The sequence below is a fragment of the Carettochelys insculpta genome, chromosome 14 (genome assembly GCF_033958435.1).
Source record: "Carettochelys insculpta isolate YL-2023 chromosome 14, ASM3395843v1, whole genome shotgun sequence".
Taxonomy (NCBI): domain Eukaryota; kingdom Metazoa; phylum Chordata; order Testudines; family Carettochelyidae; genus Carettochelys; species Carettochelys insculpta.
This window is the reverse complement of record NC_134150.1, coordinates 38782835-38810529: the sequence shown is the minus strand read 5'-3', so window position 1 is coordinate 38810529 and position 27695 is coordinate 38782835. Positions and strand designations below refer to the sequence as shown.

The window sequence follows — 27695 nt, the reverse complement described above, 5'->3', positions numbered from 1 at the left end:
AATCTCAGCTGGCCATCAGAACTCCTGTCAGAGTCTGTCTCCAGAGAGTGGGGCATTCTTAGGCTACGTCTACACAGCTAAGTTCCGGTGACTAAAGTAATGTCAACATGCAAACATCACCAAGAAAGTTGCCAAATCATTTCTACGCTGCCACCCTCTGTCAATAGATCGTGGCCACATTTTTTAGCTCCCCCATCAACAGAAAGAGCAAAGCAATGTGGGTATGCATCCCAAAGTGCCCGGTGTCACCTTCAGTCGCTAAGCCCTATGGGAACGCGGAACCCAGCACAAGGCATTTTGGGAATGTGCAAAACATTCTGTCAGGCACCTCTTTGCCTCACAGCCCTCCAGGGGCTTCTGGCGTACTTGCGCACCATTTGTGAAACTGCCAGCCCTTTCTGCAGACCTCAGCATCTCCGGTGAGAAATCATGGATCCAAGACTTCTCTTCCATGAGCTTTAGTATGCAATCAGCGGCTTCTTTTCGACCTGTCATCTCCCTGACCCGCCTTTCCTTCCTTTTTTGGATTTAGGGTTTCTTAATCTTTTTGAGACCACGGAACGCCAAACAATAATATTTTTATGGGGACCAAAAAGACCAAAAAAACCAAAACTCGGCAACATATATAGTAAAAACAAGATGAAGTAATTTAATCATCAGTCGTAGCAATGAAAATAAGTTTAATAACAGAAAATATAGACCGTCAGTGCATGATATCAAAAAGAGTGTCAGATGCTCGAGGAACACCTGCGAGTTGATCACAGGACACCAGTGTTCAGCAGAACATAGTTTAAGAAACGCTGGTGTAAAACATCCTTCATTTGGTCCTCTCTGCTCCTCTGGCTTTTTTTTCGGAGGTGGCAGCTTGGGTCAAAGGGAGAGCATGTCTGCTCTCTCAAGGCCTGGCCTGAAAAAGTAACAGTTAACAAAAAGGTGACTGTACTATTCCCGATGAAGGTTGAAACATTTCACTGTAATGCACTTGTGTGAACACAGCCCGCCACTTTCCATGTTACCCTTGAGGCAAACACAGATCTTTCCAGACAATCTGAACATGTCTCAGAGGGGTAACCGTGTTAGTCTGTAGTTTCACAAAAAACAAGTAGTCAGGTAGTACCTTAGAGCCTAACCACTTTAGCTCAAAACAACAAGCAGTCAAGTAGCACTTTAAAGACAAGCAAAATAGTTTATTAGGTGAGCTTTCGTGGGACAGACCCACTTCTTCAGACCATAGCCTGGCCATAGCTATGGTCTGAAGAAGTGGGTCTGTCCCACGAAAGCTCACCTAATAAACTATTTTGCTAGTCTTTAAAGTGCTACTTGACTGCTTTTTATTTTGATAGTGTCTACACTAGCACGGCTTCCTCTCTGTTACAGTTTAGCTCAGAACCTAATAAATAAAATTGCTCATCTTTAAAGTACTACAGGACTGCTTGTTAATCTGAACATGGTGAGTTTTAAAGGAGGGAGAATGAGGGAGAAGAACAACTGTGCACGGGTATGCCAATGAGGGGGAGGAGGCAAAGGGGGCAGTTGCTCAGGGGCCTGGCATTTCAAAGGGGCTTGGTGCTCCGACCGCCTCTGCTATTTTAAAAGTTTCTGAGGCTTGCAGGTGGGAGGGGCGCATTATTATTTACTTGGCTGCAGAGCAGTGGAGTTCAAAGCGCTGGCCAGAAAGGCTAACTGAGCATTGTGGGAAACATCCTGGAGTTCCGTAAACTTGGGTTAAAAAAGAAAGCCTCTCATGCAGTACACCGCATGACTTTTGACAGTAAAGTGGGGCGGGGGACCAAAAAGGTCTCTTGTGAAGGTGGAAGTTTTTTGTCATCAAAATGGGACGATTTTTGCTACTTTTCTTGCCTTGCAATGTGAACACTTTCAGGTTTTTGGTGCCAAAATAAGAGGGTTTGGTGACAAAACTTGCCAGTGTAGCTATGCCCTTACATTGGCAAGAACAAGACTTAATAACATTTTCCAGCTCTCATTTCTGTGGTTCACATAAGTTGAACAGATTACCAGTTTTACCCTTGAAAATTATTATATTTACAGAGCGAAACCCCTGTTACTTTTCATATGTCTGTGTCTAAAAGGTGTTGTAGGCAGATAATGCCTACAACAGCCATTGTGGCATAATGTGGAATTTGTTAAGGTACAATATGTGACCACTTAAGTTTATGCTAACACTAATGTTATCTATGTGTTTCTGTATGTTGAGACCCTTCTGAATGAAGGCTTTAGAGAACTGGTTTTCCCATTTTTTGGAACAACAGCTTCTCCCAAGAAGGCCAAAGGAATATGAAAACCAGCCCGTAAATCTGCTCTAGCGACAAGTTGCAAAGATGAGAGTGCAATTCAACTACAACTAAAAAAGAACATCTTTCTCTAGAGCCAGTTCCCTCCACCCCACCCCATCCTTTGGCTTTCCAAACTTGGAACCTGGATTAAAATATGGAACATGACATAACACACAACCTGTCAGAGCAGCTGTACAGAACTCAGGACAGTTAGCCAAAGCAAACTGGCCTTGATAATTACAGGTGAAAAAATATTTTGTAACAAACTTTTAAAAATGAATGCAAATTGCACGTGCCTCAAGAGACAAAGTTTTCCTTTGTGCGCTATCAGAAGTGCTCCCAGTTCACACAGTTCCTGTGATGTCAATGTATCCTCTGGGATAATGTCTTTTTCTTCTTAGACATCATATAAATAAGTATCTTGTACCATACCAGAGTCTCTCTCATGCTCAGTAAAAGGGGTCCACAATAAACAGAAACATGAGAAACAGAAAAATACAGGGCCAGATCCTGAGCTGGGGTGAATTGGCATATGTTAATTGATTTCAGTGGAGCTATCTGATTTACCTGAACTGTGAATCTGCCCCATTTTTGCTTAAACAGATTTTTGAAGTTAATCAAAAATGGGATAATAAAGGATAATGAAGTTGGAAGAATCATTATACTCAAAACTCTTTTTTTTTTTTTTAAAGTCAATACAAGCTCAGAAAATGACATCAGAGTGCCTGGAAAAACAAGCTTCTGGAAACTAGGGAGAAAAGCCGAGTTTCAGTCTGAAAAGCCTGCACTTGCTTTTTATACCATCAAATCTAACCTGCCTGTTACTGTGCTATTTAGTCACCACAGAGTAAGTTTAGACTGTAATTAAACACTCGCCACTTGCTATGTCAGCTGACTCGAGCTTGCTAGGCTTAGGTTGTTGGGCTGTTTAATTGTGATGCTGATTTTCAAACTTGGGCTGGAGCCCATGAGGGACAGATACTGGATCCTAAGGATGTGTCTACAAAGTGAAGTTATTTCCGGATAGTAGCCACTATTCTGAAATAACTTGGCGACCATCTGTGCAGCAAAACTACTATTTCGAAATAAGATTGAAGTAGTGGATGGCTTACTTTGAATTCTGTAAGCCTCAATCTAAGGTCAATAGCACCTATTCCGAAATAGATATTTCAGTATAGGGGATGTATAGACAGCACATAAGGGCTATTTCAAAATAGGCTATTTCAGAATAGCCAGAATAGGGTCCAGTAGCTGAAATAATGCTGCAGTGGGGACATAGAACACTGGTTGCAAGTGCTTATATTTTAGGTGCTTCTACGGGTTCTAATCCAAAATACGCTCTGTTGCCTGTGGACACGCTATTTTGGAATAAGCTGTGCATATTTTGGGGATTCCCTGCAGTGCGGACGCCTTATTCTGGAATAATTTATTTTGGAATAATAACTCTAGAATAAACTATTCCAGAATAACTCTGTAGTGTAGACATACCTAATTGTCCAGCTGAGGATTCACCTTGTATAGGGGAATCATGCAGTAGAATAATACTAGCAGAGCTGCCTTCTACCACTCTGATTTGCAGCATAACCAATTACCAGCTGCCCAAACTACCTCTTGCCACCTGTTGTAGCCAAGCACAATTTAGAATGCCCTTAGGCTGCACTAACCTCTTCTTGGATCCTGGCTCAAGAGTACATTGAAAGCGGCTCAGGAAGCTGGTGGAGCTCAGCTGATTCAAAGGACTGGGTCCCAAGATTTGTCAGTCTCAGAGGATTGGTCTGGGATCAGAACCCTGGGACCTTCCGTACAAGGACATGTAAGAATGGTATGCATGCAATATTCTCTCTAATCTTTTCCATCTATACGCAGATTTGTTTCTATCCATGTGCAGAACAATTTTTATGTGCACCGAGGTATGTGCAAGTGTGCTCCACCAATAGAACACAAAACCCACCCTGCGGGTTCTCTGCTAACCATTTCAGTGGCATTTTAATTTCTCCTGAGTGGCTGCATAAGTGCCCACCTTGCAGGGAACTCTGTATTCTTGAATAATTTCTTGTTACTGGAAAATTTAATTGCATTGTTTTGCTTTTGTTAAACACTTTTTGACCAGAACTTGAAATTTGAGATGTCAGTGGAAAAGCAGCATTTTGCCAGTTAATGATTATTCCTGGAAATCCAGACACAACAGTCTTTCATCCCCTGGAGAATGCAGTGCCCGCCCCCCTGAGTCTTATTGCTGAGTAATTTTGGCACTCCCACATTACAAATGAATTTCTCTGGCAAGAATCAGAAGCCTGAAGACAGGTGCCATGTGTGTTTTCATACAGAGCTATATGTAATATATTACCATGCTGATTTGCAGCACCCCCAGAAGATTCCCAACATCCAAGATGATGTGGTGGATCTGCCAAAAACCTGCTGTGCTGAAACCTTTTTTCTCTGCCTGACTCTGAGAACATGCTTAAGATTCCACCTGGCTTCCAGGTCTGTGAATGTCCCTGGACTGCCCACAAATTATGGCAAAGGGTACTTCTCTACCATGAAGGGGCTAAGCAGGAAAAGTAGTAGAACTCCAAGCTGCATGGCTGCTCTTCTAGTTATTTCCCATAGGGCAAGAAGGATACTCATTCCTCTGTCAACACATGGTCTGTTATCCAACAGGGCCTTGGAAAAACAGAATAGTAAGGCAGGGATGGCTGTTGCCTGCATAAAAGAGGGAATTCAGGTAGATGTTTGTCCCAAGGGTCTCTGTGGATAAGGACGGATTGGGTCCAGATCGTAAGCAGTTTGGGAGGGGCAACCTTTTTGTTCTGTATTTGTACAGCCTCTAGCACAAATGGAGTCCCTGGTACATGACTTGGGGCTGCAAGGCATTATGGAAATACAAATACATAAATACATGAAAGCTGTGCAGGAAATTGACAGTGCTTTTCTGATGGAAACCTTTTTAAAAATTTGATGGAAAATGTCAGCAAATGTTTTCCATTACCCACCAGACCTAGAAACCATGCTATCAATGAGAGCTGGTGAGAGAATGGGGGAAAGGAGAGAAGAGTGTTTTCCTATGGAAATAACTTGCATCAAAATATTCTGCAGAAAGTTTTAAGTTTTGTCTTTAAAAAGCTAAACTCTTTTCTTTTTGGCCTCAGAAATTTGGGTTTTCAGACTTCTGGTTTTCCAGGACAAGTTGGAGTTTTTTCCAGAAAGCAAACAAGGTTAATTTCAACAAAGAATTTTCAACCTGCCCTATTGCAAACCAAACCTTAACTTAAGCCACCTCCTACTCTTGGCTTGCATATTGGATCTTCTTTCCATTGCTGTTTACTTCAGAAAGCATCTCTAATTTTTTTTAAAGCTCTGATTACCAAAGTTGCTAAGTGTGCAAAAGGCCACTATTGAAGCATAAAGGGATCTGTGGTTTCCCTGTACTTTGGAAAGCCAAGACATCAGTAATTAATCAAATGTATCTTTTTTAATTTTATTAAGCAAATTAGTACATGGAACAAGATATCACAGCAGCCAAACAGCTTCAGAAATGGATTGTACATGTGTATGGCTAATGAGAACATGGGATTAGTTTACCAAAAAAATCCAAACCGCAAAAGTTTGGAAGGAATAGAAACCCTCATGTTTCAGGGCATAATCCAAATGCTAGCTGAGGAGTCAGGAAGAAATACTTCTATGATTATTACATAATTGTCCTCTGCAGGGTTTCTGATATCTTCCTCTGAGGCATCTGGCACTGGCCACTCTTGGAGCCAGAATACTTGAGTAGGAGAGCAACTGTTGGCAAATTAGTCTAAGAACCTAGATATAATAGAATTCCTGTGCTGTTAGCTAGACGAGACAGTTTCTTGGCCTGGCCATCAGTCAAAAATAGGCATTTTGCAAATTCTTTACCACCATCAGTGCCTCCTTGATCAAGCTGTGCCACCTACTTCAACTTAAACTTGACCATGAGTCAACAAACAGGCTTGATTTTTTTTTTCTTTGAAAGCCAGTTTCCTTCAACAGGTGTTTGCTGTGTCTGAGGTTACCTTGTTTATATAACCCTTGTTCCATTTGGAAGGATGAAAAATATCACTCTATTTTATTGTAAACAGACTTAGGTTCTATTAAACACTAAAAGGAAAGGTTACAGGATTAGTCATCCTCTGCCTCAGTCCCTCTTTTAAAAAAAATGCACCGGGGCTAACAACTATTCCTTCCTCTGATGTAATTTTGTGCGTGTGTGCGTGTGAGAGAGAGAGATAGGTGATCTGAAGGCTGTTACAAGGGGGCTGGGGAAGCCCCATTGGAATAACAGTGGTTAGCTGAATTGATGTCTACAGAAAACTGTTTGCAATGTGTGGGGTCCTTGCGTGCTGGCTATCAGTTTTCAAATATGAGTTCGGAAAACTGTCCAGGTTTCATCTACTGTTCATTGCCAACAATTTCTATTTTACTTTTGTTTCTTTCATTCCATTTTTTTGACAAACAGCCATGAGTGGAAGCTTGATCATGGAAAGACAATTTTTTATAATGACAGAAACAGAGCCAGGAATCCATGTCAGAGGGCCAAGATGCTGTATTGCCTTTGAAAAAAAAAAAAAAAAAAAGTAGGGGTAGGCAGCAAGGATAGGGCTGAAATGCATGTGGAGGGATGGCGGGAGGTATTGTAGCAGGCCTTGGCACTGCAAGGGTGGACAACAGATATGTAACTGGTGAGCTGTACTAAACTGGCTAGCAAGACATATATTAAATGATACTACGCCCCATATGAGACACTAACCCTCTTTTCCATTAGTCTCTCTCTCTCACAGAGCTTACACCAATCACGCCTTCCCCCATTGGCCCCTCCCTTAACTCAGCTTTGCTAAGCCCTGCTCCTAGCATTTCAAGCTGGCATAGTGTAAACCAAGTGAAGTGTATAAATGGGCTTTCTTCGAGCTGTGCGCCTGAGCCCTAGCAACTGACAAGGCCCCTAACATAATGCATGTGTGCAAGAGCCACCATATGAATCATCTCCTGGTTTAAACTGAACTATGAAGGGTCCAGAGTCAGAGCAAATTCCATCATTGCTTGGGGAGTAGGGAAAGCAGGTGGTTTTTTCCATAAACTGTCCTTAGCACGAAAGTTGACTGTAGTAAGTTGAACAGGGGAAGGGAACAGCAGATGTTACTTCAGGAATCCACATGCTGTGGCTGAAAAGTTGAGCTAAATACAGATTTCAAAACAAAACAAAACAAAACAAAACAGAAAAACAACTGTTGTCTTCCCTGTCTGGATAACAGGGTTGTGATCCCTTCTTCCCTGGTGGCTCTCAGTTCCAAGATATGCACTTTTCAAACTTCATTAAGGAATTATTAATTGTTCTCCTCTGCCCAAGCAAATTGAAGCTGACAGCTCTGGGGTCACTCATGAATCTTGTCAACTTAGGTCTTATCTGCTAGGCATGTTCCACTCACAGCCAGTCCTGGGTATAGGTTTTTGCTGTTTAGCCTTAATTGCCAAGGGTGAAGGGAGTATTCTACGTACATGTTACTGAAGATTAGTTACAGTCTTGTCTAATAAATAATTCCTCCCAATATGACCCATAGTCAGGACACACACTAAATCTGGTTTTCTCGAGTAGTTTGCATGTTTCCTTAGAAAGCTGTTGGACCTTTAAGGTTTTTTTCACTACTAGCTCCTAGATCAGGAGTCAGCAACCTTTGAGGCAGGGTGCCAAAATTTGACCTTTTGACCTCTACAGAGGATCCAAGTGCGGAAGATACTTTTTAAAGTCACAAATAGTCCTACTTGCAACAGCTTCATTAATAAATCGGCTCTGATGCAAAGTTTTACCATTGAGGTGGTGGTAGCAGCATTAGCTGGTCTTTTGTTAATCCACAGGCGGCATAGCCCTGGCTGCATAGGGGACAAGGGATAGGGCTGAGCTCCTGCCTCGCTTGCCAATGCAAATTTGCTCACATGCCACTCTTGGCACCCGTGCTGGGGGTTGCTGACCCCGACGTAGACGTAGGATGGGAAAATGCAGTGCTTATTTTCATGCCAGTACTTGCCAGTGCTGAGCACTGGCACCTCGGCAGCCCCAGCTGCAGGAACCCTGGTAGAGGGCATCTGCAAAAATGGGTAAACATCAGACCTCATCTGGACTTTGCCAACTGCAGCTTAGTAATAATAATCCGGGAGTGCAAATTGTTCAAAATTAGAGGTGAATGGCATCTAATGTTCCAATTTCTTGAATGGTATCAACAGTTCCCTTAGAGTTGCTTATTAAGGCTGCAGTGGGGAGATTCATTTGCAAGAGCTTGAGGCTCAAGGTCACTGATCTACAGGGGAGGACCTTTGTCAGGGACATTTCAGAAAATTGTTTGGGAGAGGTATACGATGCCTGAGTGTGCAAAGGGACAGACAACCCGCAGCCTTTGGGGACAATTGGAGGATCGGCCTTTGCTCACCTGTTACATATTTGCACCCCAACAAGGAGACTATCTGATTGCTGTGCTTCCATGCCTACCAGTTCAATAACAGGTCCCCTTTCCTAGTGCATCACAGCATCCTAGTTTGCTGCAACCACCGTTGACTGTCTCCTGATTTCTCCAAACCTCAGACAGGGAAAGCTTTTCCAACTGATTATTCTACCACCTAGGAGCTCATGCTCTCTCTCACGCACACCTCTCCCTGCAGCTGTTGCCAAGCTGGGGCAAGTGAGATTGGAGGACGGGTGTTGACAGGTTGTTTGTGAATGTCAAGGGGAGCAGCGGGAGCCCATCTCCCCCATCAGTACAAGGAAAAATGAGAGAGAAACTGACTAGACTGCATTGATAGTTGATTTTTAAAGAAGAAAAAAACAGTCGAATGTACCGAGATGTTGTCTAATTCCTTCCTTTCCTAATCCTTACACATGTAAAAAGAAGCCACAGTGGAAAAGTTTGCCCATGGATTCTGTTGCTTTGGGGTGTTAGTGGCAGCAGAGTATGAACTAAATTTGCCCATCCCTGTGGAAAAGGAAAGGGAACAATGGGAGGAGATATCTCTAAGGCAGACACAAACGCACACTGCAATAGTCTAACACACATCAATCTAGCGGGAGAGATAATGAATGATTTTTTTCTTTCTTCCCTCTCTCCTTTTCCTGATCTGGATAAAACCTGTAGACTTGAAAAGCTGAATCTGCCAGACGAAGTCATCCATTTCTATCCCTTTTCCCTCCCCCAGTTTACCTAACAGATTTATAAACACAGGAAACATGGTTATTTTCCAGAAATAGATGTACAACCATTGTGTAAGCGATGTTCCATCTAAAAAGACAAGGCTAAAGGGAGAAGGAAGCAAATTCCGTGACTTAACCCACTCAAGATGAGGCCTAGTACCCATGATGGTGCCATTCTGCATGTTGAAACATGGGCCATTGTCACTGAAGAATCGTTTATTGTTTAATTTTTTTATTTTAAAAAATCTTACTGGATCTCTGCGCAGCTGGGAGGAGGTTGTCATTAATAATCTCATATTCTATCTTTCCATATCTTATTAGACGTAGATGTTTTCCACGGGCCTTTCTACTGTTTTCCTCAATCAGATAATAGCAGAAAATATGTTGGAAGGTAAGAATATTTAGGTGTGCAGGGCCAGTGCTGTTTAATTGGTTTTATGTTTACTAACATATGAGAATACATTTTCTATTGGCCTTATTAGCTGAGAGAACACATTTAGTAAGATGACAGAGTGAAGTGTTGGAGGATCTATATGTTGCAAAGCTGAATTTTTCTTAATTGTAAATAAGGCTTCTGGGGTTTTGGGATAGTGGTGGGTGGGAGTCATTTCATTTTGGAACATTAAGTTCGGCTAGTTTTAAGCTTTATCTGGATGTCCAAAAATTGGAGCTTTTGGAGGCTTTTTTTATATATACACACTGAGTGTGTTCTGTGTAACGTTCCATAGTGCACTTTCACATAGCACTGTTTCAAACAGCCCTGTGTCCAAGCACACTAGGGAACCTTTAAGATGAGCTAGAAGGATTTATGGGACACAATAAGGCACAACACTTTATTGCGCTTTAGAAATCACATTGTGTAGTCTGCATTAGTCTTCCTTGCAGACAAGTCCTCGGGTATACTTAATCACTCGCTCCTGTTTACTGGGAAAACACCGATTTTTATAGATGTTAAGCCAAATATCAAAAGCTCTAACGATAAATGGGAGGTTTTCAACATTTTCCGTCCCCTCACCCCAGGATATATCATGAGGAAAAACTCTTTGATAATGCGTCCTGAAATGTCAGGCTTCCCCCCCCTATTTAGCAATACAGAAAACTAAGCTGGTCTGCGCCCCACATTGAGAATCCATATCTTAACCCCAGAGAGTCCAAAACTGTGGAGTTGATCCAGAAGGTGGCTGTCTACCTAGCCCTTGTCCAACTTCTATTGAAGGCCACATAAACTCAGTAATTGGCTAGAACTCCACTCAAGCAAACCTCCCATTGAAGTCTAATGAGGATTGTAATGTAGGGCCTCTCAAGGCTGTATCTTACTATGTAAAAAATAAACCATTTGAGTATCTCCCAGTCTATTTAAATCAGCCTGCTTCTGACAGCAGCCTGCCTGGCATTGCCATACCCAAAGCTGGCTGTGGTGACTTCATGAAAGAGTTTGCTTTTTGCTTTGGAAACATATAAAAGTTTGCTATTATGCCCACTGTTGCAAGGTATACAAAGAGCCCTTTGAAACTCCAGAGCCACAGAGGGTCTCAGAAGGGTTCACCAAAGGTGAATGAATTCAGCCCAAATTCTCTCTTTTACCTTCTCTAAGTGGGGAAACTGAGGCATGGAACAGTTCCCTCCACAAAGCAGGAGGAAATGACTCAGATTTCCTTAATCTCAGTCCTGTGGTTTGATCACAGGATCTTGTTTCCCGGAGTGTGATGGTTTGCATTGCAAAATCCTGCAAGAGAAACTGTCTGGCCCTTGTTTGCAATGGCTCAAAGAGGCAGCTGGGGTGGATTTAATATTTGCTCCGCCTTTGCGTTCTGCACATAATTGGTAATAATAATTGCTGGTTTGAGCAATTAAATAGCAGGAAACACACTTCTCAATTGACTCTTCCAACTGGCTTCTAGGCTAAGGAAAACCCGGGGGCTAAATCAAAGCCATTAGCAGCCTCAAACTGACGACAAGGCAATAAATTACTAATTAACCTGTCAGGGGATTTCAACACCTTGGGGAGGCGTGTGAAAACAGGCAGTAATCACCTGACAAAGCCCGTACAAACACTCAGCCCCTTTGCTCTATTAAGAGGCTTCCCCTGTAGAGGACTCAGAAGTAAGGCTGCCCCCCAAATCACTGTGTAGCTATATGAAAAGTGGGTGGGTGAAAAATCAGAAGAATATTTTCTCTTAGCTTTCCAGCACCAGGCCAAAACCACATGTTCTTTCCTTGTAGGATAGGCAAAGAGGTGGCCCTGTTAGTCTGTATCATCACAAAACAATGCAGCAGTCCTGTAGCACTTTAAAGATTAACAAAATAATTCATTGGGTGATGAGCTCTGGTGGGGCAGACCCACTGCTTCAGGCCAATATTGTTCTAGTTGGCCTTCTCCCAGTCCCCCAGGGCAGGAAGGCTAGGGCTCTGCCCTCTTTCAACACAGGGTCACTCCTGAACTGCAGCGGTTGGGTACAAGGGCTGAAAAGATAAAACAAATAGTCTGGTGGCACCTTAAAGACAAACAGATTTATTTGAGCATCAGCTTTTCTGGCTGGTAACCAGTTGGTCAGATACAGGCATGGGAAGGTAAAGCAGCCAAGTACCAGCTCTCCCAGCCTTGCAAAAGAAGCCTCAGAAATGATTCCTGGCTTCATCTCAGTAAGATAGGAGGTGAACCAAGTCTCTTATTCCTGAGGAGATGCAGCTACCTCAACGAGCTTTCCACTTAATTAATTAATTAAGCTGGCCAGAGGCCCACTGATGGGAGAGAGCAAAGGGGACAATTGCCCCTGGGCCTGGCATTTGAAAGGCATCTGGAGCTGTAGCAGCAGTAGTATCCAGAGCCCTGGGCCCCTTTGAAATGCTGTACTGCTGCTCCTAGTGAAGCTCTGTGGGAGTCAGGGCTGACTGTCCTAAGCCCCACCCATTCCACACTTGGCCCCACCCCCTCCCAGCAGAAATCCTGGCCCCTCTCCCACCTTGCACCTGTGCATGTAGTGGCCATGGGCACCGCTGGCTGGCAATGATTTGGGACGTATCTGCCCTGCTAAACTGTAGTGTTGCAGTGCCCAGCTTCCTCCCTCCGCCTGCGTTGCTTTTTAACTCTGGAATTTTGAGATGGGTTCCAAAGCTTTTCTTTGTGACCCAGGGCCATCCTTAGGCTGTATGGAGCCCTAAACAGTATTATTTAACTGAAGCCCCTGAGCCTGACAGCAGCCCAAGTCAGGGAGACAGAATTTTTAGAGAAGCAGTTTCATAGTCTATATCAAAACACTAGTGAAATGTTTATATCCAATTTTAAACTTAGGTCCTGTCAACTAACACAGTAAATTAGAAAAATCTTACAGTATATACCCAGCAGTCCTGCAGCACCTTAGAGAATAACAAATGTATTAGGTCATGAGCGTTTGTGGGTAACACCCATCTGAGGAAGTGGATTTTACCCACAAAAGCTCATGGCCTAATATAGTTTTTAGTCTCTTAGGTGCTACAGGACCAGCTGATTTGTGAAGCAACAGATTAAACTGGATACCCCTCCGCCAGTATGTACCTGAGGTAGGAAAATGCCTGTTGAATGGCTTCATTGCCCCTTAAATGGCCCTTTATTCAAGGTCAATGTTCTGCTAGATCTGTTAGGGGTTTTCACTTGGAAGCAGAACCGCAGAACAGGGATAGGAAGAGCCAGTGGATGGACACTAAGACCCAAAGATGCCCCAAATTTGCAGGTGCCCTAGGCAACTGCGTACTCTGTGCGTGGGTATGGGCAGCTCTGCTGAGGGCAACCCCAAGCTGAGTTTTAGCCTTGATATGCAGTGTGGGCTTCAGTCACCCATAAACAACACTGTGATGGCATGAACTAAATGCAGTCTCCGTCACTCACTTGGGCTTGTGCTAGAGCAGCTTTCTTGTCCAGCAGTGAAGCCTAATCTTAATGCAAATGACTTCAAAGACTACGTCAAGGCCACTCATCAGTGCATGGCTTCATATCTTCGACAGCTACTAACGAAAGGACCCACAGCCCTGACTCACTTGGGAGTAATTTCCCCTTGCAGTGGTTTCATCTCCAAACTATTTATCAGAATTAAGGCTCAGCTGTTCCGATCTCATTAGCTGAATCAGCCTCTTCAGGAAAGACAATCACACATTGGGTTTTTATCACAGATTTTTAAAAATATTCTCTGTACCATTACGTGTATCCAATCCCCAGTTTTTAGCCTGTAAAAGAAAAAAAAAAAAAGCAACTGTGACCACCCATGGAGCTCAGGAGGAGTTTAGGAATGTGACGCATCAGAGTTTCAGGGAACAGCTTGCAGGGGTCATTTTTTTTTTTAATTGACTATTTCCACAGCAGGAGCCTTGCATTTGTTGACGATCGCCCAGCCTTCAGGTGGCAGAGAAAATGTTGTTGACATTTCTCGAACTGGGGCCATAGGGAGCAGTCACAGAGAGGTAGCCATGTTAGTCTGTATCTTCACAAAACAAAAAAGCAGTTATGCAGCACTTTAAAGATTAACAAAATAATTTATTAGGTGACGAGCTTTCGTGGGACAGACCCACTTCTTCAGATCTGGAAAATTTAGATCTGGGTCTGTCCCACGAAAGCTCATCACCTAATAAATTATTTTGTTAGTCTAAAAAGTGCTACATGACTGCTGGTTTGTTTTGATTCCATAGAGCCAGAGAGAGATGGTCAAAGCAATTCACTGGAGAGGGAAACTGTATGAGATTATTACTTGAAATTTGGGGGTTTCTCAAGTAGGTTTGTCCAGAATTATATTGATCAGCTCACATGCAAAAAACCCTGGAGGCTAAAAAAGAGCATTTTACTTACTGTCTCACTAAGGCCGTGTCTACACGTGCACGCTACTTCGAAGTAGCGGCGCCAACTTCGAAATAGCGCCAGTCACGGCTACACGTGTTGGGCGCTATTTCGAAGTTGAAATCGATGTTAGGCGGCGAGACGTCGAAGTCGCTAACCCCATGAGGGGATGAGAATAGCGCCCTACTTCAAAGCTGAACGTCGAAGTAGGGCACGTGTAGACGATCTGCATCCCGCAACATCGAAATAGCGGGGTCCGCCATGGCGGCCATCAGCTGAGGGGTTGAGAGATGCTCTCTCTCCAGCCTCTGCGGGGCTCTATGGTCACTGTGTACAGCAGCCCTTAGCCCAGGGCTTCTGGCTGCTGCTGCTGCAGCAGCTGGGGATCCATGCTGCATGCACAGGGTCTGCAACCGGTTGTCGGCTCTGTGGATCTTGTGTTGTTTAGTGCAACTGTGTCTGGGAGGGGCCCTTTAAGTGAGCGGCTTGCTGTTGAGTCCGCCCTGTGACCCTGTCTGCAGCTGTTCCTGGCACCCTTATTTCGATGTGTGCTACTTTGGTGTGTGGACATTCCCTCGCAGCGCCTATTTCGATGTGGTGCTGCCCAACGTCGACGTTGAACGTCGACGTTGCCAGCCCTAGAGGACGTGTAGACGTGTAGCGTGCACGTGTAGATGTAGCCTAAAGCTGCCATAAGCCCATTTTTCTACAATCCTAAGAGGGAAACTGCAGCTGATAGTACAAGAAACGGGGCTTGCTATTAAGTTTGTACATCCTAGAACTAGACAACAGCATAAGATTGTACAACCAAAAGCTGGGCTGGGGGTTATTTTTCTGGGGCTTGAGGATGCATTTGCAATTGGCATTCCTTAGCATATTGTTGCTGATCAAGCAGGAGGCTTTGCCAACAGCATTTGCATCAAAGGCTTTTCAATTTTAATGGTTATGACATTTCTGAGACCAGATATGGCCCAGCAAATCATATTTTAATAGCCCTACCTTTAAAAATGGGCTGGCTCGGCGTGTACACAGTAATATTTTAATTTCTGAGCTCTGATGAGCATAATTCCAAGCAGGTATTCAGTTTCTACATTTATAAATCATGCTCCCAGATGTTCAATGCCACAGGACTAGAGAGAACAACTATACAAATATAATATTTAATACTGAATGTCAGTTGGGGTGTTCCACTCAATTTCCTGGAAAGATCTTTAAACTCTTCTTATTTAGGTTGAATGCCCAATCAGTTCCATACACAAGCCCTCGCCCAGTTGCTATGTATTTCCACATAACTAAGTTCTCTGATTTCTTAAATGCAAATGTAGAGCAGATGTAGGTCATGGTGGGGGGGGAAAAGCTCTTTCAATCTGAGCAGCACTAGTTATCAGTGCTCTCCAGTGCTAAGGGCTGGGAGAACTGAAGAGCAAACACACTGACTAGCTTTACAAGAGTAAATGAATAAAGAATTTGTGCATTGGGGATGTGACCCAAAGTCCATTGAAGTTTGTGGGAGTCTGTCCATTGATTTATATGGACTTTAGCCTTTGTAGGATAGATGCGTAGGCTGGCATTTAATAGCAAATTATATATGTGCAACCTTGCACCTGTGGCTATCAGGGCTGCTAAAGGCATAAACAACTCAGGAGCTGGTTAACTTCCAGAAACTTTCATGGTAACTCAAGAGGCTGGAGAATTAGATGACTCAGGGGGAACAGTTTTTCCCCAGTCACCCATCAGCTGGAATAACTCATCTCAGGTTAGAACTGACCAAACATGGTGGCCAGATAATAGCTGTTTGGTGGGAATATGAGGTAAGTATATGGCTTCACTCCAGTTCACAGTGGACCACAGTTCATAGTATTAATCAAAACACAACCATAACGCTAATTAGACCACTACCTATCACGTGGACCTCATTACTTTCTTGTATTCCCCATGTGTCTGTCTCTTGTCTCATGCTCGTATTGTATACTTTTTGAGATAGGGACCTCCTCATTCAAACCAATGGGTGAATATATAGTCGATATAATACAGAAACAGTATAGCAAAGTGTCAAAGAAGTCAAGGACATGCCAGTTTGAAAATCCACCTAGTTCTAGGTCTACAAATGTTATAATTAGGAATCCTAATTTGCAGAAACAGACTAACATGGCTACTCTTCTGAAAAGTGTTATAATCGTTATTCTTATATTACATCTATTTCTGTTCCAGCTTCATGAATCCTTGCGCAACCTAAATATGCTTCCCTATTCTTTTAGGAAAGGAACAAGATGTACTTCTTGGTGGTCTTATTTGTCCATAAAGGCACTCCTTAATCATTCATGGTATGCCTACTTGGAAGGGAAGGCGTGATTGTAGTGTGGGTAACTGTATCTACCTACCACAGAAATGTAGATGTGTCCACAGAGTTCAGAATGCACTATCAGCAGCCCCTGTAGTACAATCATCCCTTCATGTGCAGCACCTTAGTATGTCACCAAAACCTCATTTGCTTTTCAAATGTTGACGGAGGAGAGGAAATTTTCCCTGAAGTGTTTTTCTTTCTGCCTTGCACTAAACTTGTTCTAATGTCAGATCAAAGAACCGATCTGAAACTTTTCAAAAGTAAGAATTAACATTTAAAGAAGGGGATGGGAAGTTGTGGAGCATGTGTACTTCCAACCCACAGACCCTGTCCCCTGTAGTTGCACTTAGACCACTCAGGCAGAGAACACCTGAGTCTCCTCTAAAGCCTTAGAGGCTTACGTGGTAAGCACCAGCGGTCCCAGGTTCAAGCCTGCCTGTGGGCGGTTACATACTCACTTTGGGTTCGGTGGTCTGGTCCCTTCACACTGGACGCTCTTCTGACAGGGCTGGATTAAGGATGTCTGGAGCTCTCGGTGTGCTGTACACTAACACACAGCACCTCTTGGCTCCATATCCCATTTGAAATGGTGGTATCAAGTAGCTCCTCAACCTTCCCTCCCTAGACAAATATGAGGGCTCACCCCCCCTTCTCTTCCCACAAATACCTCTGAAGTATCAGTCTCCTATTGAGACTGAAGAATCTCCTATTCTTCCCTCCCAGTGGTGAAGGAGGACGTGTGAGCAGCCAGGACACATCACTAAGATGGGTCCACCTAGTCTTGCCATACTCAGAGCCCTTTTATGAGAGACAGAGGCCCTCGGAGCTGTGGGTGTGAGACATAATGCCCCAGGTGACAGGCAAGGTAGAATTTCACCTTTATTTATTATTTTGATGGGGAATAGCAATGTTTATTTTTAAGCATTATTTTACATTTGTATCCATTTACACGCTCACAGTTGCAGGAAATTGCGTGGTGGGTGTCGTCATACAATAATTCGATGACAGTAAATGTGCTTCAAAAAAATTAAAGCTTCATAAGGCAAGACACACCCTATCAACATCCCATGTCCAGACATATCAAGCCAGTATCCTTCAATCACCAAGCTGTGGCTGCATTTACTGTTAGTTCCTAGTCTGTTTGTAGTAAGTTTAATTTACAGTTTCAACAACTGTATTTTGACTAGTATCAGAGGTTAGCCATGTTAGTCTGGATCTGTAACAGCAACGAAGGGTCCTGTGGCACCTTATAGACTAACAGAAAAGTTTTGAGCATGAGCTTTCGTGAGCACAGACTCACTTCATCAGATGCTAGTCTTGGAAATCTGCAGGGCCAGGTATAAATAAGCCAGAGCTCCCCACCATTGCTCTGGCTTATTTATACCTGGCCCTGCAGATTTCCAAGATCAGCATCTGATGAAGTGAGTCTGTGCTCACCAAAGCTCATGCTCAAAACTTTTCTGTTAGTCTATAAGGTGCCACAGGACCCTTTGTTGCTGTATTTTGACTGTAATGAATCAGTTATGAAGCACCTTTTTTTCTTACTTTGCCTATCTGTTAATTTTTATTGTCATCAATGGAAATGTTTTTGTCAGTTTGTGGGAGTTTGATGGCTTCAGCATTGATTAGAAATCTGATTCTTAAAAGCCTCTCAGCAGAGATTCCTGGTACAGTTTATAGCTCTCAAACTGTTATTCCAGCAGAAACAGGAAGAAAGCTTTGAATAGATTACTCCTGGGTCATATTTTCAAGCTTTCCTTTACAGTTGAAAGGGCTAGAAAATTACTTTAAAAACTGAGTTTCGGTTGCACTGTCCGGGAACAAGGGCTCTAGACACTGTCCTGTTGTGCTTATACCTTAATCCAGCTTCACGTATGCTTTGTGTGCTGTGTCCTTCTCTTCCATTCTTTTTCTGTGTTGTCTGTTTTAATTGCAAGCTGTTCAGGGCAGGAGCTGTCTCTAAGCTAGTGTTTTTACAGCACCTAGCACAACGAAGCTCTGATTCCCACTGAACCCTGAAAATGCTGCTGTTCTGTGAACAGTACTAAAAATATTTGGTCAGGAGACAGTCTGGATAATCTTATGGACTTTTATCATCCCTAATGTCTGTTATAAGAGAGTTGCTTTGTTTGCAGTCAGACAGTGCACTAATACTTCTTGGAGGTGCATTCAGTCCTCATGGGAGATGTATATTATCTTCCAGTATAAGTATTCATTAATCTTCTTCCCATCCCTTGTGTCTTGCTTTCAACTGAACACCCAGTCGAAAAGGGACTCTCAGCAAGAATGGGCAAGTGAGTGTGTGTGTGGGAGGTGGGGACATGTGACGGAGGGAGGATGAAATGAGGAAGACAGGACCTTGGAGAAGGGGTGGGGCAGGCGTATTTTGTTTTATATGATCAGAAAGTTGGCAACCCAACACATCGTCATGCATTATAAAGGACCTAAGTTCAACTTACTTATCTCAATCAGGGGGTGAAGGGAGGGAATATAGGCCTTTATATTGAGTCCCCATATTTTTACTGGCAAACTTTTCTTTAAGTCCTCTTTTTTCCGAGGGAAAACCTAGTTTTGTATTCTACCACATGAAAGTAGTTTTGCCTTCATTTGTGGCTGCACTGATTACAAAGACGAGATCTTTAATTAAATTGGTAGGGTTTTGTGTATGTCTTTCAAAGTAAACCATCAAACGCGCATTTGTGACTCATTACAATTATAGCAGTGATGTTATCACAGTTGTCTTATTACACTGCTCATTTCCACCCAGATTCTGCCTGCCAGACATACCATTAACTTCTTGTATCTCTGTGCAATCCTCCTTTTAGTCACACAAGAACACTATATAGCACTATAACACTATATATATAACTATATATATATAACACTATATATAGAATCATTGAAGCATATAGGACACATTCCCTGCTAGGGTAAATTCCTTATTGGTCCACTGAAATCAATGGAAGTGTGCCAGTTTACACCAGCCATGGATCTGGCCCAATATGTCAAACCGCAGTGGAGTTACACCAAAGACTGATGTGGCCCAAAAGGGGTAATCAATAACTTAGAAATGGATTTTACTCTCTTAGTCCTTCTTTTCCGAAGGCATCAATTTGAGAGAGTTTTCTCCTGTGAAGGAAACCAAGCAGCTGTTTTTCTCATCATTTTTGGTTTAGGGGAAGTTTATAGTAATTTTGCCCACCATTTTCTTATATAGTATAGCTAGTGTCCAGTACGACACAACTCACAGCTCTCAGACTTAAGAATTATTTATATAGGCATTGTTGTAACGGAAGAAAAGTGACAACTCACATTGGTTTCATAATCACAATAAAAAGAAAATGGGAGTGGTTTTACTGGGGACCAGAGTTTTACCCAAGAAATTTAGAGGTCAAGCGCCTGTGAAGTGAACATGTTTCCTGAAGGGTGGCTGCATGGAATTAATACACTTGTAACTTACAGTTGGCTTTTGTTAAAAATTGTCCTCCACAAGCTGAGAATGGGCTGATGATCTTCAGAAGTGCTGACTTTAACAGCAGCTATAAGTGGTCAGGGTTTCTGCAACTCTAGCCCTAACTGTAGTGTCAAGTAGAGTAATTGGATGAGAAGACCGCATATGCCTTGACTCCACTTGGGATAATTATACCTGGTTGCCTGCATTCCCAGGCCTAACTGTTCCAGATTTGTGTTCTACAAATTTCCATTATGTCATTATCCGCAGAGTCTTTAAAAAAAAAAACAGGATGGGGATCTCTCTGCAGAAGGACATAAAGTAACTAATAATAAATAATGCCACAATAGCCCTGGGCAAGGGATAACTCAAGCATTAAAAAGCTTTTTTGGACAATGGATTCCACTGAAAATTGCTGGTTTAGAGTCTTGGTTTGGTGCCACGACAGGGAGCAATCCATCCCACGCAGCTGTGGCAGAGACGTAGTCCCAAAGGAATTAAACTAACCCTTCATTTGAGATAAGCGTCATTTGTTCTTTACAGAAGGCTTGATACTGAGCAGTGGTAACTCTCTCCAGATGAGGTTGAAATCAAATCAAGTTGAAGGTTACCTGTACCTTTTATGATGGAAAACAGAGGCCCAGATCTCAGAGGTATTTAAACTCCTAATTCCCATTTCCATCAGTGGAAGTGGAAGCACCCACATACCATTGAGAATCTGGGCAAGGCCATATTACAGGTGTTCTGTGCTGCTGTATGTGATTGACTCAACCCATGACTCTCTTTAAAAGTCCTTTAAACTTTGCATATGTCTTCAGAAATGACCAGCCCTTTCTGAAAGAATGGTAAGTAAGGACAGTTCTGGGGATACAACCCTGGGGCCTTGGTTTTAGTCTCAGCTGTATCACGTCGCTATGTGCCTCAGTTTCTCTCTCTGTAAAATTGGTTGATCACCTACTGCTAGTCTATTCACAGTAACAGCTACAGCCCTCACCTGAGATCATGGGACTATTGAGTTAGGCATTATATGGACATGTGGGGAAAAACAGTCTCTTCCCTGGAAAGATTATAAACAAGACAAGAGACAGATGAAGAGTGACTTAGTAAAAGTCACTGGTGGAGAACAGACCACTGGTCTCCTAAGTCGCCATCTCCTTGTCCTCCTCCTCCGTGCATGCCACCCTCTGACCCAGATTCCCCACTATGAAATGGATGGCAGGTGTAGTAAAAGGAGAATATCTTAATAGACTCTTGTAAACCTTTGAGGATCTCCTTAGCTATTTTATACTTGTTCCTAGTCAGAATCTCCACTGTAATTCCTATTTAGCTGCTGCCTTGAAACTTACTCCCTTCCTGCCTGGTGTTTGTGTGAGTGGGGTAGAGGCAACTGTTCCAATCACACACCCTTTCCTTCTCCTCCACTGTTTTCACTTATTAAACTGTTTAGATATTAAAAAAAAAAAAGTCTTGTTGCTGATTCTGTCCTTTTGATGATTATATTGATTTTAATTGTCATGTGTTTCCTTGTATTAAGTTTCCTATACTCAAGGAAAGCCATGCTGGATAACAAGTGACATGTGGGCACAATCAGTCTCAGATAATTTAGTTTTACCACTGTGCATAAACACTGTGCTGAAATTGTCACTCTGATTTAGGAGGTGTCAAATTTTTCTGTGGGCCTTGGTTCCTCCATTCCCCCTTGTCTTTTTTTTTTTTTTCCTTCTTTTCTTTCAGCTCTCAACTCCCTCTCTGAAACAGCCACAGTGAGCTGCTTTCACCAACGTTTTCACAAGCTAAGACAGGGGTGCACCAAGTGGGCAATAGACCTCCTGCGGGGTGTGAAATTTCATAAAAGGGGCTCAGAAAAATTGTCTGCTGGGTCTCAGGCTCATTCATCTCATTAAAAATGTTGAACTATATTGCTATTTTTATGTGTGTGTTTTCACATCAATTAATAAAGTTTTTACATTCTAGATATGTATTTTCTAACACCCGCCGAAAAGATTTTTTTTTTCACATGAATATAACCAAAACTTCCATTGGGTTGGATTATATGAGACAGGTTGAGGGCGGGGTCCTGCTAATTACAGGGATGAAAAGTGGGGCCCAGTGTAAATAGTTCTCTCACCCCTGAGCTAAGTGACATGCATTGGGTTCATCCGCAGCTTGTGAGCTAACCTCCAGCTGCATTCTTGGCTGATGCTAGAAATAAAGGCAATTGCAAAACTGAAAGCTTTCTTCTTCTCCCCCTTGCTTGGGATTGGGAACCATTTTGTGCACTGAAAATAGAAGCATCAGTAAGCAGCTTGGAGGGGCTTAATCCCCCAGATGCAGATGAAATCAATTAAAAAATTTGAAACTGGCAGCCTCCTATATTTTAATTACACAGCACGGCAATACTCTGCCGAAAGCAATTACATTGTAGATCTTCCCACACACAGACAGCCCCAGTGGTGATCCACAAAGACTGGTGGTTAAATGAATCAGGAACCATATGCATTTCAAAAATCCATTTGCATTCAGCCCTTTGAAATAAGACAAAGTTTCAGAATTCTGGGCCAGAAAGGAGAGGGTGTGGAATTTTATTTCATTTTATTTTAGTTTAGTTCAGCTCCATGAAAATACCCATTTGCTCAGCGCCAAAGGAGAATATTTTCTTCATCCCTGTTAATTCCCCTGTTGCTTGTGCCTCAAGGATGCTCTCTTGGCTACTTGTAAGCCGGCGCCTGTCAGAAAAGATAGGGAATCAAATGAACAGTGCCACGAAAAAGGAAAAATATTTCCCCAGGTTGAAGCCTGACCTTCTAAATTATGGTTGAAGTGTTCAGATCCAGTTCGTGCTAGTGATATCCCTTACCCTCCCTTCAAAAGTAGCCCAGATGAATGGACCCTTTTGTAGTAGAGAAAGAAACAGACAGGGATCACAATGCTCTCTTTCTAGCCAGGCCTTCTAGAGCTCCTAGTGAGTCAACAAGCCTGCCTGCTGCTGTAGGAGAAGGAAAACAGCAATTTCTTAGTGGTTTCCTTGGCATGTTGGGAATTGCAGCTGTTCTCCTGTTACTTAGGTTTTGGACCTCGGGCCTTCTTCTTACCATTAGCTGCCTTCCACCCATTAAGGCAATACCGGCGTTAGAGTGCATGAATAACAGCATTGCCTAGCAAGACCTATGTTTGGAAGCAGAGTTAATACCAATAGGATGCATTGTCAGTCCCATGTTAGAGGAGAATATGCTAGCCCTCCCCCTATGAAGCCTGCCAAGGCAGCAACTTCAGAGAAGAGGGGTGATTATTGAGTCCCAGAGTGAGTATGACCCCAGACATTCATGTTTCTTGTGTGTGTGCTTCCCAAGCGACATTTTAACACTCAGCGGAAAGTTATTCTTCTTTCCTGTTATTCTAAAACTAAGTGCTTTGCACATTTGGGACGTATTATTAAATAATAGTCTGACTGATGGTCTGTGGTTGGGGTTAATTTTTTCCAGGGTTCACAGCATCTAGTTACACTTTCCTGCATGCGACTGTCCTAATTGCTCAGCATGTGTCAGTGCCACTTGTAACCAACAGCCAGCGTGGCCCTCATGAGTGAAGATCTGGCACAAGAGGGCAGGGCTGCCATGTTTTTGAAATAAATGCAGTTTGCATGTCTATGCTTATCCCTAGGAGAATACCCGAGCAGAAGGAACAAAGGGCTGGTGGCGTGAAGCTGCACACCCCCAATTTAAGCTGTCCCAGTTACAGCAGCTGAAGAGCTGACCACACATCCTTAGTGCTGGTCGACATGAGAGCTTCATCAGCATAAGGAAAATGGCACTAACTCCTGTGTGGACACTCATTTCATTTTAGAAGCTCTTAGGAGACCTGGCACTATTCCTGGTTCTGCCACCAACTTGTTGGCTGACCTTGGGCATGTCACGTTGCTTCTATGTACCTCAGTTTCTCTATCTGTAAAATGGGGACAATGACACTACCCTCCTCTGTAAAGTGTTTAAAGAGCTACAGATAGAAATGCTATGTCAGAACTAGGTATTTAGTTTGATTTAACTTAAACCTGTTTCTAATCAACTTCAGCTAAACCAAAAAACAACAGAAAAGTGGCCATATGTTTATTTGTTTTTGGGGTTTTTTTTTGCCAGATTACATTTGCACTCTAAGTTAGAGTGTACTGCAATTATTTCATGCAGAATGTGCCCTTTATCACAGAGAATGTACCTTTGGAAGGATATTTCCATGTATTTCCTCCAGGCGCTTTTGCAAAAATAACACATTAGACAGTTAAGTTTTTAAAAGAAAGTCAAATGACTTTTTAAAGGAGTTTTACTGCTTGTGAAGAGTGTCAGATGGCCATATTGAAGGCCTGGTGTAGTTTGTAGAACTACCAATGACAATGCCGGGGGGAAGGATGTGAACAAATTGAAGAGAATCCCAAGGAGAGCAAGAAAAATTAAAAAGGTTTGGAAAACTTGACCTGTGAGAAAAGGTGAAGAAACCTGGGCATGTTTCAGTCTTGAGAGAGACTGAGGGTGGATCTATTAAGTCTTCAAATATGCTAAGGGTTAATATGCTATAAAGAGGACTGTGACCAATTGTTCACAATGTCTACTGAAAACAGGACAAAGGCAGAGGTGGAAAAAGTACTCCAAAAGTCACTTTAGTGAAAGTGCAGCTGCTTTCACTTCTGGATACTTGAGTACAATCAAGATGCGGCACGTGTATGTGTGTGCACACAGGCTTTTACTCAAGTAGTTTCCCAGAGGAACAGCAGTGACTTGTACTTACATACATTGCCCACCTCTCCCCCAGCAGCTGTACTTTTACTTAAGTAACTTTTTGCATACTTTTCTCACCTGTGGGCAATGGGCTTAATCCACAGCAAGGAAGAGTTAGATTAGACATTAGGGAAAATATCTTAGATTTGTAATAAGGTTACAAGAGAGGTTGTGGAACCCCCATTACTGGAGGTATTTTAAGAACAGACTGGACAAAGACTTAAGATAATCTAGGTCTACTTGGTCCTGCCTTGGCTTAGGGTGGCTGGACTTGATAACTTCTACAGGTTCCTTCCAGTCCTACACTTCTATACTTCTGTGCAAATTTCCACCCACCAGTCTGAACTAGAAAAGCCCTTAGGACTGCAAAGATAGGTCCGCCTTCATACCCCTTCAGTCATAGGTTTCTTTAGTGGGATTGATTACTAGGTTGACAATTGCCATAGTGACTCTTGTGGTGATGAAATCTTTCCACTGAGAACAGGCATGGGACTCACCCAACCCACTCATTTCAGATACGCCACCAACAATATTCATATTGTCAGGGACTTTTGGTTCCTGCTGACTTGGGCCAGGTTTATTTAGAACAGGTTCAGAACAGTGGTTGTAAGGTCTTTCCTGTACTGTTAAAACATGTTTATTAGGGAAGTTCAGAAGAATTGCCCAGCTGACTTTCTAGAAGTCCTTTCCAACTCAAGAAGCAGTGCTTTGCTTTGGATTGGTTTGTGGTATTTGTGTGCTACAATTTGATCTTCTAAGCTAACACTTTTGGTCACAATGTGTCTAAGATGGTAGGCACATTTTCATTTGACTGGTGGACTGTAGAAACAGGCCTGTATCATCCAAGTCTTTGCAAGCTGAGATTGTGATTTATTTTTCTTTTCCTGGGATTTTTGACTGCATCTGCTGGGGAGAGAGGAAACGAAGGTTTGTTCCTTCTAAAGATTTATTTCAATACATCTGCAACAAGTCAAGGAGAGAACAGAGTCAAGAGACTTTTGCGTTTGGGCCTGGAACAAAGCACCGTTATTCGAAATAAACAAATGAAAGAAAAAAGAAATTATCAAAGAAAGCGCTAGCTGCAGCCCCTGTTATGAACTGTACTTTAACAGCCTCATTACTTTGGTAACTAAAACCTAACTGAAGTCAGATCAACTTCTGCTGAGTAAAAGTCTCAAAGAGACCTAGGGTCAAAAATCATCAAAAAGTCACCATCACATCCATCTGTCCTTTGCAAGGCCCATCTTCCAGATCTTTAATATGTGGCACTACTTTTCAGCCTTGACAGGGAAGATATGTAAGAAGCAGTCCAGCACCTTAGAGACTAACAAATTGATTAGGTCGTGAGCTTTTGTGGATAACATCCACTTCATCAAATGGAAACAGAGGTTAAAAACAGAATCCAGGGTTTATATAGTAGGAAGAGGGGAAGGGAGGTGAGGGAGGGAAGAAGTTTTCTGTTACTAGTAGGACCAATTAATAAAGCAAATTTAAATTGAATGTGTCTCATTTCTCGGACTATCAAAGGTGGGGAAATTGCCCTTATAATGCTTAATCTAATTAACATCTCTCTTCAGGACAAGGTTAAAGGTGTTAAACTTGTAAATGAATTTCAATTGAGATTTCTCCCTCTGTAATTTTGTGGTAAAATTCTTTGTTTTTACCCATGAAATCTCTATGAACTATTAAATTTGTTAGTCTCCAAGGTATCACAGGACTGCTGTTTGTGAAGCTACAGCCTAACATGGCTATCACCTGAGACTTTTTGACATAGAAGACATATCATCTCCAAATTAGACCACCAGTCTTATTCTTTGGTTCTACACATAACTCTGCCAGTGATTTTATTTTTAGTCATGGGAAAGTTATTTAATACTTCTTCCCCTTAGTTTATCTATTTATTAAAAGGGCTAACGATAATTATCTGTAACTGATGTTCATAAAAGGCTTTGAGATGCTTGAATGAAAGACACTAAGTACATAAATTATTATTATACACCTGTATAAGACCACTTCTACTCTACATTCACTATGGGTGCAACATTTCAGGTATATTACTGGATGCCAATTTTTGTTTTAAATGTTGCTGTTAGTGTCTGCATCTCTGTTTTCTCATTTATAGACTGATTATGATAGCTTTCACCTAACCATTGGTGGTCATGGCAACTAATTTAAAAATCTCAGATGCTGAATTTGATTAAATTGCATTTTATTCCCACACTCATTGAAAGGAAAAAGTAGTGAAGAGTTCACTACAACAGGATTAAACTAACAAAGTGTAATTGCGAGCAAATGCCACAATACATACACAAGTATCACAGACATAACCATGTTAGTCTGTATCTTCAAGAACAACAAAAAGTCCTGTGGCACCTTATAAACTAACAGATATTTTGGAACAAAAAAGCTGTCCAGCAGCATTTTAAAGACTAACAAAATAATCTATCAGGTGATGAGCTTTCGTGGGACAGACCCACTTCTTCAGATCTGAAGAAGTGGGTCTGTCCCACGAAAGCTCATCACCTGATAGATTATTTTGTTAGTCTTTAAAATGCTGCTGGACAGCTTTTTTGTTTAGATATTTTGGAGCATAAGCTTTCATGGGCCGCTTTATCAGATGCATGAATGGGGGGCAGGTTCCAGAGGGGTATTTAAAGAGTGGGGTCCCAGAGTGGGAATGGCTCGCCCCTCACAAAAGCAGCTTCTCTGTCCTGGGTATTAATGTCTCCCCATTAGACTCTGATATTGGGCCCATATCCCCTGTCTCATCTGACTTGTTTTTTCCTCTTTTGATACATACTACTATCAGCCATTTCCACCTTGCTGAAGAGACCTTGT

At 42.4% G+C, this 27695-nt stretch overlaps 1 long non-coding RNA gene across 2 annotated transcripts in view; it reads right to left on the bottom strand.

The window, feature by feature from the left end:
* Positions 1-716: 716 nt before the first annotated feature.
* LOC142020835 (uncharacterized) overlaps positions 717-27695 on the bottom strand; it is a 53910-nt gene continuing 26931 nt past the window's right edge. Inside the window, exons 3-4 of one of the 2 annotated variants that reach the window (XR_012647516.1) lie at positions 22717-22817; positions 717-907 (exon numbers count right to left, since the gene is read on the bottom strand). This is a non-coding gene — a long non-coding RNA (uncharacterized LOC142020835). Of the gene's footprint in view, positions 908-22483; positions 22818-27695 lie in introns of those variants that run through there. The other variant, XR_012647515.1, reaches the window with a different exon arrangement.